The sequence below is a fragment of the Nanorana parkeri genome, unplaced genomic scaffold, assembly GCF_000935625.1.
Source record: "Nanorana parkeri isolate BGI_ZX_2015 unplaced genomic scaffold, ASM93562v1 scaffold290, whole genome shotgun sequence".
In the NCBI taxonomy this organism is placed as follows: Eukaryota; Metazoa; Chordata; class Amphibia; order Anura; family Dicroglossidae; genus Nanorana; species Nanorana parkeri.
Genome location: NW_017306558.1, coordinates 1,419,705 through 1,431,665, shown reverse-complemented (window position 1 = coordinate 1,431,665; position 11,961 = coordinate 1,419,705).

The following is an 11,961-nucleotide window of genomic DNA, read 5'->3' as shown; positions in this document are numbered from 1 at the left end:
CCCCATGTGATAGCAGATGGTGGTGACAGGTACTCTTTAAGGTGATGCTGGGGGTCCAAACGACCCCCAGTGTCACCTTTACACTGGAAATAAGCTATTGAAGTGCAGATCGCACTTCAATAGCTTATAGCTGGGCTGCAGGAGCCCAGAACTGACAGCCCAGGGACCGGAAGTGATGCAATCTGCATCGCTCCCGGTCCCATAGAACGGGGAGGGGATCGATGAACGCAAGTTCGTCGACCTCCTCCCCAGCTCCCTGCGGACACCAAGGAAGCCGGTCCCGGGCCCGTAGGAGGGGCAACGGAGCCCGGGAAGCACGGCAGCGCTGTCCGGCAGGGGGGGCGGCCCCTTCTACGGGACACAGAAGCGATCTGGCGACAGGTAAGTCGCCAGAATCGCTTCTGTTGTAAAGCCGACAGTCGGCTTTACAAGTTTAAACAGAGTCTGTTTAAACAGCCCCGATGCTGGCGACGTACACTGTACGTCGTCAGTCACGAAGGGGTTAAATTGGAGGCCAGCTTGGATAATAAATATGTTATTACCATTATCTATGAACTTTAACAATAAGCTGTAAAAAGACCCAGATGTGCCACCTCTTGTTATGAGATGAGTATTTTGTATAAATGGTTACATTTTAAATATAAAACACATATTCTTACTCTGAAATATGTGTACAGTCTTATGTGATTTACCATATGGGTCAAATTATTACCCTTTTTTACTTGCATGCATTAGAATATAATTCTGCTGCACTGAGATTGTATACCCACAGGAGTAGTGTTGCTGAAATAGTAATAATTTCTCAGGATCCTAATTAGTTCTAACTATTTTCAGCATTCTTTAGCTCACCAAGCATGGCTGCTACATGAGAAGGTGGGTAGCTGGTGGGACTTTCTTATGTACATTAATGCGACTAAAATAGAGAGTTATATGTAGTGTACCAGTGACTTTCATCTCTAAATTATTATCCCCCTAATTAGCTTGTAAAAATGTTGTTAGAGCAGTTTTATAGCACCGCGTCTGATGCTAGAATAATTTGATTTGGGATTTTGTGAATCTCATTGCTGCAGAAGCAAAGTTCCTCTCTAAATTCTTCCTTGTAAGTAAAAGTTGAGGCCGCTTAGACAAAAGCTCATCTAAAGCTGTATTATAGACTATTACTAGCACATAATGACAACTACAGATAATGCCACTTCAAAACCATGTATTCTATTGTTCTAGTAGATAGGACTATGTTATTCCGTTAATTCATTCCATTCTTTTATTTTTTAGACTAAAAGAAGGTAAGACAAAATATAGATGCAAACACCTGAGGTTTTATTGAATAGAATAAATCAAATATGATATATTTGCCTGATGGGGTTCAAGCTGACCTCAGCCTGATTGGCTTTAGTGTAATTGAGAAGAAGGCCTCCAATTTTATTTTGTTGGCTTCCTTCCCCTAGTATACAGAGAGGTGGATGTAGCATTTGAAATACCACACCATTTAAAATAGTCCAGATACAACTGTATTCCATTAGGGTCAGGGGGCAATTGAGTAGAATAGCCAATGCATTTTGGGGGTGCAAAAATATCCCCTTCATCAGGGCTTAGTGAGAGAAATCATGTATGTGGACTATAACCTCTGCAGCTTTAAATTTGTATTTATTTATTTATTTATTTATTACAGGTATTTATATAGCGCTGACAATTTACGCAGCACTTTACATAGTTGCACATTCACATCAGTCCCTACCCTCAAGGAGCTTACAATCTAAGGTCCCTATCTCACATGCATACATAGGGTGCCAACTTAGGAGCCAATTAACCTACCAGCATGTCTTTGGAGTATTGAGTATTGAGCTGTGATGGGAAAGCTTCTGGCTTGTCAGCAGCTGGTTTGGCAGCCTTAGGCCACTGATAGATGCCTATTCATTAGCCAGATTACACATATTTACATCACTTAATTCCTATTGGATGATAAAAACAGAATATTCACACAGGTCCAGCACTCTTTCCGTGTCCAAATATTCGCACCGATCAGAGAGGTGGGGAAGTGAAGAAAAGGTTAGCATGTGTTGGTTGGAAGAGGGGCATTAAAGCAATCCTGCTGCTTTTCCCTTCATGCAAATCTATTTGTATAAATTGTGTGCGTATCTGTATTCTGCTAACACAGGTCTAAATGCATGAATAAAACATTTTGAATAAAACCATTTAAACTGAGCGTCTTAACACCCAGGGGCATATATTGATCCAACAGCCTAGTAAACAAAGGAGGTCAGTGGCAATATGTCAGAAAGATTTTTTTATTACAGTAAGAACATGGATACAAGCAAAAAGCTATATTCCATTGATGAGGCTCTCCAACAATGGGGACAAACTAAATTTGAGATAATACTCATTTAATGACAGTAGCCAGTGAAGCAGGCAAATGCAAGTTATAGTGCATTGTTGGTTTTCACAACAAAAACATTTTGAAGTTGGTTTACAAATACGCTGTTCACTTTGCAAATACATTTCCCTGAGCTTAGTGAATGAGGTAAATAATTTCTTTGCAAAGAATATCCAATATCATCCAATATATCAATATATCAATATCCAATATCGGGTGCAAGATAAATACCATAAAAAGTATTTTTGCCTGCACATGATTGGATGTTGGAAGCAGTGTTAATTTCATCGACTAATAATTTTCATCATAGTTTTACAACAAAAACACTTTTTCAGTGACTAAAACTAGACTAAAACTAAATAAAAACTAACTTATGATGACTAAAACTATAACGAAAATATATTATCATTACACCAAAAAAAGTTTTTTCCTATTTTTAATTTTATTTTATAAACTTTGTTTTTTATTTGTTTGCATTTTTAATTTTTATTTATTTAACTTTTTTACTTTTTTTTACATTTTTTTTGTTTTTAATTTAATTTTTTAAACTTTTTTTAATTTTGTTTTATTTTAATGCTCTGAGCAATAGCCAGCCTGCTATTGGATATTTCAAATTGCAGTGGTCAATAGCAGGCTGGCTATTGCATCTGCCCACTGCCTGCTGTCAATCAGCAGAGGAGGGGCCTGAAGGAGATTAGGAATTAGGATTAGGAATTCTAGAGAAATTCTTAAATTACTCTTCAACTAATCCCACTAGATTTTAGTAGACTAGATCTACTGTAGATTCAGCCGACTAAAATCTTTGATCGGCCGAAGCTACGGCCAGATCCTTCGGCAGCTTCGTGAATAGACCCCTTAGTAGACTTAAACTAAAACAATTCTGCTAAATAACATATGACTAAAACAAAATGGCATTTTAGTCAAAAGACTATAACCAGAACAGGAGGTGAGAATGGACACAGACTACTATAAAATCCTGATAGAGGTTTTTACCTTTCTCCAGTCAAACTAAACATACATCCAACAAAATGATGGAGTTCCACTTTAATCTACAGTTGCCTTTTGAACTGTTATTTCAATAGACTGTTTTATAAACTGTTTTAATAGAATGTTTTATAAAAATACTGTTTTTATCCATAGAATTTACCCTCCTCCCCAAGCAAATTATCTATAAAGTTGTAACAAATAATGTGTGGGTTCTGGGGGGAAAAAAACATTATTTTGTTTCAAATCTGAGTTACTAATGGAGACAGGTTGAAAAGCACATCTCCCAAGAAGGTGATAAGTTGATTATCAATGTTAACATTGACTTGCAAGAAATCCATGTTGTTTTGTTCCTAGTCCCCACACATTTTCTAACCAATATTTTTTAATTCAGAGTTTCCCATAAATCAGGAAAAAGTTTAGTTATGACAGTGTTTCATTTCTAAAATGTTCCCATGTGAGTCTGTTAGCACCACTTTATATATTACTAGAAGTAAGCTGAGCATTGAAACTTCTTGTTAGTCTGGATCTTTCAAAGTGCAGAAAACACTGTCCAAACACTAAATTATATTGGATGATTGGTCCTAGAAGGTTATAGATGAGGTCATGGCTGATATAGCACTAGAATTGTAGGCTGGCGGGGTGTCTTTAAAGTCATGGCAAAGAGAAGAAACATAGTATTAGATCAGTGACCTGCATCTGGTTCTTTTAACCCCTTACTGATGTAATGAATCACAGTAAAGGTAGAGATGTCACTATATAAGGTACACGTGAAAAGAAAAAAAGATTTCATGTGAGGAAAAAAATCATCAACAAGAGACTTATCTCCAAATGCGCACATTGCAGCTTAGATTAAATTTATAGGAATTAAAAGATTTGGGGGGTCTTTTTCTTCCTTTCTGAATACCTGCTTGATATCATTTTTCTTGGTGTCCAGTTCCAATGCAGAGCAATCCATAAAAATAAAAGAAGCTGTTTTCTTAGTACATTGATTAAATGTATCCAAAATAGTTGTAGGGCTGATGAGCAATATTTGTGATAAGATCATCAGATGTAATTTAGTGTTATCTCAAATCCTGAGCATGTTTCCAGTAAAGGTGGTAACATTTTCCTCTATCTTGTAGCAAGTTGATACCAAAATTCCTTTTTCTGCACATTTCCCTCCCCACAGGCTTAAATTTAGGTGCTCATTTAAGATGCGCTTTCATGTTTCGGCCCCTTTCACACGGGCACCGTCCATTCCCATCAGCAGGGGATCCATGCACAGATCCCCTGATAATGGGAGCAGTACAGAATGGATATCACTGTTGTGACACCCATGTCCATTTAGGTCTTTCCTCCATTGCAAGGTGTATAGAGGATAAAACAGAGCTGTACAGACCCATGTTAGGTCTATGTGTCACGTGTTTATTTACATCCAATTACCTTTAAACCATCACAATCAGGTTCAAATAAATGATATTTTTTCGATTATGCAGCGCCAACACAATAGTAAATAAGTGATAAATTATACCATATAATGTGAACAAACACCATTAATTGTATAATGTGAATATGTGTTATTCAGTGAAACAAAAACAAATAAATGTGAAACTGTGTCCACTTTTGAAAAAATTGAAGAAATTCAATGAAATAAAATACAGAGTGAAAAAGTCCAACGTGTGTGGTGTATTTCTTTTTTTCAAACACCGTGAATGGTAATAAGGTGTTCCAAACAAGAGCAGGTTGTAAATTCAGGAAACAGTTCCGTGATGTTTGTTTGGGGATGCCGGCAAATGCCGTGTGAATCCCCTCAGGGTATATACTCACCACAATGTAGTGGCTGTGGTAAGCCGCCTGTAGAGCTTTTAGAGAAATTAATTCTCCTGAAGTTGTGGCGTCTCCGCTGCAACTCTCGACGGTCTGTGACCGGTGAATGGTTTATCTTCGGGATCATACAAGAAAAAGAACTCTCATAGTGTAGAAGTTTCAAAAGGATTTTATTCGAATCAAAATAGGACTAAAACAACGAAATCCACAGGCAAAAACCGAAAAAAATTCCAAAGAAAGATGTTCCGATCGGCAAAACTACAAAATCCTGTATCTGGTGTAGCGTGAAGTTAGGCCCACCCCTACACGATTCGTCTTATCGACGTCCTCAGGGGTTTAGCAGGTCTAACTTGCTATACCAGATCCTTCCCTATATAGTGTGGTCAATTAGCTGATTGGCAGTGAATTGACTACCAGTACTACACTATTGTTTCATTTTATTAGGATAGAGTGTGTAGTGTAAACCGATCTTCAAAGCTTTGTATCTTACGATTGGAACATACTAAATACTGTTCCATTTCTTTTTATGGACCAAGGCAGAAACAGGAGTAATCAAATATAAAACACACCGTTTACATTTGGCTGCCATAGGGTTATATTGGGCTTCCGATCAGATGCGTTTGGAAAACTGACAGCCAGATCTAATCTGATGGTCCTTGTGAAAGTTGAAAGTTTCCCTTGAAACCAACCAGCTAGTGCGTTTGTCTTTGTGTCTTTAGGGATTTAATGAAAGCAAAAATCCTTATTAGTGGTTCATGTTGACAATGACATTTAATTAATTATGAATTATGTATTTGGATACTTGAAACTGATAAAAATTTGTCATTGTTCTGGTTGTTATAGCCCATACCTATCATTGGAGCTCTTTGCATCTTAATTAAACCAGTCAATGACCCTTTTGCAGTGGTCAACGCTGTGGTGGTCAAATTGGGGTATTTCCCTTTTGGGATTTTTTCTCTACCTACTAACTACAGTATATAATTTATCATGAATCTTGCCATTCATTTTCTATGATACCCAACATTATGTTTATCCTTATTTAAATAACACAACCGTGTTTAGTTTTCCAGTATTAAATGGTATTATAGAATTTTTTTCCTCAAGAGAAAAGTACCTGGTAAACCTAAGCCTGTGTCTGCATGAGTTATAAAATTACTGGCAGAACTTAAAAGCAGGAAACTAGAAGTACTTGTCTGTATCTATAGTTTCCTTCCACAGTGTCTCACCAAATCAGGAGCTGCAAAGTGGCTTATGTTGGTCCTTTGCTAAAGCTAGAGGGGACAGGTCAGAGCACGACTTTGTAACTCAAATTCAAATTTTGGGTATTTGTATGTTCTGGGTTTTGCAGCTTCCACCGTGCACATAACAAACAGGGTTATTCACTAAAGTGTGAAGAGTTTGGAAAAGGCAGGAGGAATTCTCCAATTCAGCTCACTTTCCAGTTCAGCTATGTTGTCCTAGATGCTCATGTAAGCACAAATAACCTTTAAAATAACCTGGTCATGCAAAGTCTGTCAATGTCTAAATAATGTTACAATTTGATTAGTGAATTCCAGATTCAATTGAGAATTTGTTCAAAACTCCTATCTCTACGCAGCTTTAGAGGCAGGACTTTTAAACAGAAGGTGCCCAAACCCCAGTTTACCCAGCAAAGCCAACATGAAATCAGAAAATGAAGTGATCCCTAAAATGTTATACTTAGTTCAGAAACACTTTGATCTTGCTTTACTTGTGATAGATTTGTATGCTAAAACATAATGGGGGGAATCTATCAAAACTGGAGCAGACAAAATCTGGAGCAGTTGCCCAGGGCAACCAAATAGCTTCTCTGTTTCATTTTCAAATCTTAACTGAACAAACTGAAGAGAGAAGCTATTTGGTTGCCCTGGGCAACTGCTCCAGATTTTGTCTGCTATAGCTTTGATAAATTTCCCTCCCTGTATACTAACATGAGCAATCACTACACAGATCAGCTGAAGTTCTTTATCACCATGTATGAGAACATCCATGGGGTCATTGCAATCCTGAACTGTTTTATAGCATATACAGTTTTAAAGCAGTAGATGACAATCACATCATTGCCAGATACCTGCAATCACGATGATCTCTCATCACCCTAATAAAGTTCCATGTATGTTTTTTTTTTGTCAGCCTTCTTAATAAAACTTTTTACATTATTGGATTCATTTCTGTAATGCAAATTACACTAAACAAATATTTTTATTCTAGCTATAATACCTCTCTGGATTCCCATACCATCATATTAAAATATTTAAATTTGATGCTCCTTCTTGTGACCATCGGTTACATTTAGGGATGCACCGATACAAGCATCGGTATTGGCGGCGATACCGAGTATTTGCATGAGTACTCGTGCAAATACTCCGACACAAAAAACGAGTCACTGGGCAGCGTCCGCCATCTTCTAGGACCCGAAACTGTAATGGCATAATCTAAATATTCAGTTCATTTCATTATTCAATGCAATGGCATGATCTACATATTCAGTTCATTTCATTATTCAATGTCTTTTTTTATATTACACATTTCATAATATAAAAAAAAGACATTGAATAATGAAATGAACTGAATATTTAGATCATGCCATTGCTGACTAAGGCTTGTAATCCCATAGTGGGGAAAATAGATGAGCACATGTCCATACTATAGAACACTATATTATATATTATTGTATAGTGTGGCACAGCTATATCCAATTCTGCATACCTGGCTTTATATGATAAAGTTCTTATAATACAAAGCCAGGTATGCAGAATTGGATATAACTGTGCCACACTATACAGTGTTATAGTCTGGACATGTGCTCATCTATTTTCCCCACTATGGGGATACAAGCCTTAGTTAACAATGGCATGATCTAAATATTAATTTCATGTTCTTCATAATATTAAGAAACTGACCTAAAATCATGATTTCGTATTGCTTTTGAAAAAATGTGACCTGTCCCTTTTAAGAAAAAGTATCGGTAATTTGCATCGGCGAGTACTTGAAAAAAAGCATCGGTACTCGTACTCGGTCTTAAAAAAGTGGTATCGGAGCATCCCTAGTTACATTATTCATATCAGTCTTTCTACTTCATCAGCTTCAATTATAAGAAAAAATAGAATTTTTAAAGCACTAGTTTTGACAACAAAAAAACGTAAATGCTTTTATATACATGGCAATTTGCTTTAGCTGTGCATTAAATTATGTCATCCTTAAGTTTCCCCTCAGAAGAAAAGCAGCACCTGTTAGTCTCAGTTGTTGCCGGGTTTGTAAATGATTTATTATTTGGTTATGAGCCTCTATTTTAAAGGGCCTCAAGCAGAAGATGTTGGCGTGTCTAATACATCAGAATGATTGAGAGAGGCTAAGCTTTCCCATATAGCAGCATCATGGAAATTAGTCTTTAGGATTTAAGTTGTGTACAAAAGAATAGAACTCTTAGTCATGTTATTAATACAATATTAGTAATAAATACATATAAAGTGTTACTAAACCCTCGATATAAAAAAATCTTATATAGCAGCATACCTCAGTTCCTCCATTGCTTGCTATGTGCTTTTCATTTGCAGCTTGCCAGTTCTTTATAATCAGCCCTTATATTATCTCTAGCCTCCATTGCTGTCAATAGGATGGCTCCTTTCCCATTTATGGTCTCCAGGGGCCACCCTTACATGCATGTCCCTGGTCATACTACATTATGATAGAACAGCAGCTTCTAAGCCTTGCATTCAAATTCACGTCCCCCCTCCTCCTCCAATGCCATTAGTTAGAGTGGCTGCTAAGATGGTACTGGATGGTGACAATGTGTGTGCACAATGTGTTCCTGGACTTTTTCGAATTCTAACATTTTATGTCCTATGCCCAACTGACCAATACAAATGCAATTAGTTTAAAAACTGTGATGCTTTTATGCTACTTGTGAACAGAGACTGAGATCAGTTACCAATGTGTATGATTTTCCAAAATCTTAAAGGAGAGCTCAAAAATATCTGGAAAGGATACAGAGGGGTAAGTGTAAAGAGTTAACTATCCTCCAGGCTGTCCTTTCTCAGTTATAGTTTTTTGGAAATCCTACCAGGAGTGCAATTGTATAGTTAGTGAAAGGGTAATTCATTTAATTTGCCTGTTTCTGGGTTATACATAGTTAATGGCCGAGCAAGTAAAATTCGTTTTTTCAGTATATTCTACAGAAATCAGTTTGAGATGTTTCTAAAATGTTAGTGTTCACAAATTATATCTCTTATCTCTGTTTGTGTCTTTGCTTGTTTACTTTGCAAATCCCCCCAAGGTTGTCTCTTGATCCTTACTATCATAATTAGTTTTGTATACATGGATGAATTTTATTGGTCTGTGCTCCGCCATCCCTCTTTTCATTTCACATATGCAGGGTTATTCACAAAAGGGTGAAGAGTTTGGAGAAAGCAGGAGAAGTGAACAATCTAGAACAAAATAGCTGAACTACAAAGTGAGCTGAATTGGAGAATGTTTCCAAATCAACTATGTTCTCCTGCCTTCTCCAAACTCTTCACCCTTTTTGGAATAACCCTGATAATCTATTGTTTTAACAATAAACCTTTGAATATACTGTAGAGTGAATACACAATTTGGTGTGACTCATTATTCCCAAGTACTTGTCTGAAGCTAGAAGCATGATCGAATCTCAGGAAATCATAACGAGATAAGTCCTACCTGGAAGCATGGGTTCAGGTGCCACTAGCAGTTTGAGTCCCTTCACAGTCGCTTTCCTGAGGAACCCTAACAGCTCAATGCTTCCATTCTCCAAACTGTATACTTACTGTCACTGCTATATTTGTATTGGCATTGGTCACTGCAAATGACAGCACCATAGACTACCACTGCAGGATTAGACAGAGAGCAAGTACAAACCAACACAACAGGTTTCTGTGAATTCAAAATCTGAACAATTTTTTTTTGTTCGTTATTTTAGCTTATGATGATTTTTACATTATCTTTTCAATTTATAAAGATAAATATTGCATTGTGAAAACCAGGAATGGCTGCTTTTTCTTAACTCCATAATTGACAAATGAACAAATGAAGTGCTACCGCTAGCCATTCAGTAGCAGGCATTAAAGTTACATTAAAGTATACATGTTTTTCCCTCCCCCCAATGTTAGTATAAGCACTTAACTTAAATGATGCCTCTTAATCCGATCTTCTTCTTCTTTCCTGTCATTTTCATCTGTCCCTCCAGCGCTGCTGAGGGTCTCTGATCCAGCGCTGACTCCTCTGTGCTTGCTGGCACTTCCTGTCCCAAGGAGTCTGCATGCAGGTGCACGCTGTCCATAGACTTACCTCCTCGTCTCCCGGCCGAAAATCTGCACTGCGCATGCGCCCGCCCCAAGATCCTTTGCGGCTGTTCGAGATTTTTCAGATTTTCGGACGGGTGTGCGCGGCGAAGACACAGGTAAGTTTTAACCTCTTTTAAAACATTTTCTTTTTTAAAGTTTTTGCATATATCTACTGCTTGCTAGCAGTAGATATATATGCAAAAAAACCTGAGGGCTTAATAACTCTTTAAGGCTCCATTCACACCTATATTTTAGGTGCCATTAGGAATTCCTGCATCAGGAACATTTTTGAAGCGGCAGCTGCCACCATTCAAGTTACAGCAGCTGCATGTGAAAGTCGCAGTACGCCATCACACCGCATCATATCAGTGATGTGCGGTACCATCCGTGCTGGGTGAGGCATTCCCCATCCCCCCCCCAGCATGTCCCACCCCGCCCCCAGCCTGCTGAAGCCCCGCCCCCAGCCTGTCAAAGTCCTGCCCCTGCCCACGAAGCCCCACCTCCAACCAAGCTATGAGTGAAGGAGAGAGGAAGGGAGGAGAAAGGGAAGAGCCTCCCTGTCCCTCACTTGCTCATCACTGGTGAGGCATCGAGATCGATGTCCTCAGTTTTGTTTTCTCTTGTAGGGAACTGTTCTTGTTGGTTTTGTTTACATTCATGTTTAGCCACTTCCATAGAGTTCTGTTACAAAAAGATTCGTCCTTTTCATAGAATATGCTTCCTGTCCCTGCTAAAAGGTTAGGAAACCCCACAGAAATATATATATAGGCTTTCCATGAAGTAATATTCAGTGTGCCCTCATGCAATATGTTGTGGAACTGAGAAATACTGCATGCTGATTCCGTGCTGAGTTCATCCAAACCAAAAAGGAGATACATTAGGCAAGTGTTCCTGCACTGTGTAGTTTCACTTTCTATTATATTGTCATCACTCCTGTGTGAGAATCCTGAGATCCCTGTCAGAAGTATCTCTGATTGAGTATCATTGAGCTATTTGCATACTGCAAGATAATTGTGATTTCTCAGATGTATGAGAGTTAAGCTCACCTGACTAAGTCTTATCAGGTGAATCTTCTGTTGTTGCAGTGCACACTTGCAGTTTTATTATTTTAAAGAACAGTGCCTTTTTGGTTTGGAATTCCTTAGCTAGTGTTAGCTTAGGGTACAGTAAACATTATAGCATTATAGGGTAGTGGTAGGTTAGGCATCCAACGGCCGCTTAGACAGTTAGGGGCCCGGTTGCATTGATAGCCTAGAATTAGGACAGGGGCCAAGAGATAGGATAGATAGTGTGTTTTGCTTTATAGGTGACGCATTTCAGATTTCCTCTTCAAGCAGCGTATTCTTCTGCTGCAGCTCCAGCATTGTGTCTTTTCAAGCTGGATTGGACTTAAATATGCCTTAAATATCATCTCACCGGGAGCCCCTGCAACTGGCTTTGCTGCAATCCATATTTGAAGGTAAAGTGACTGTATGTATG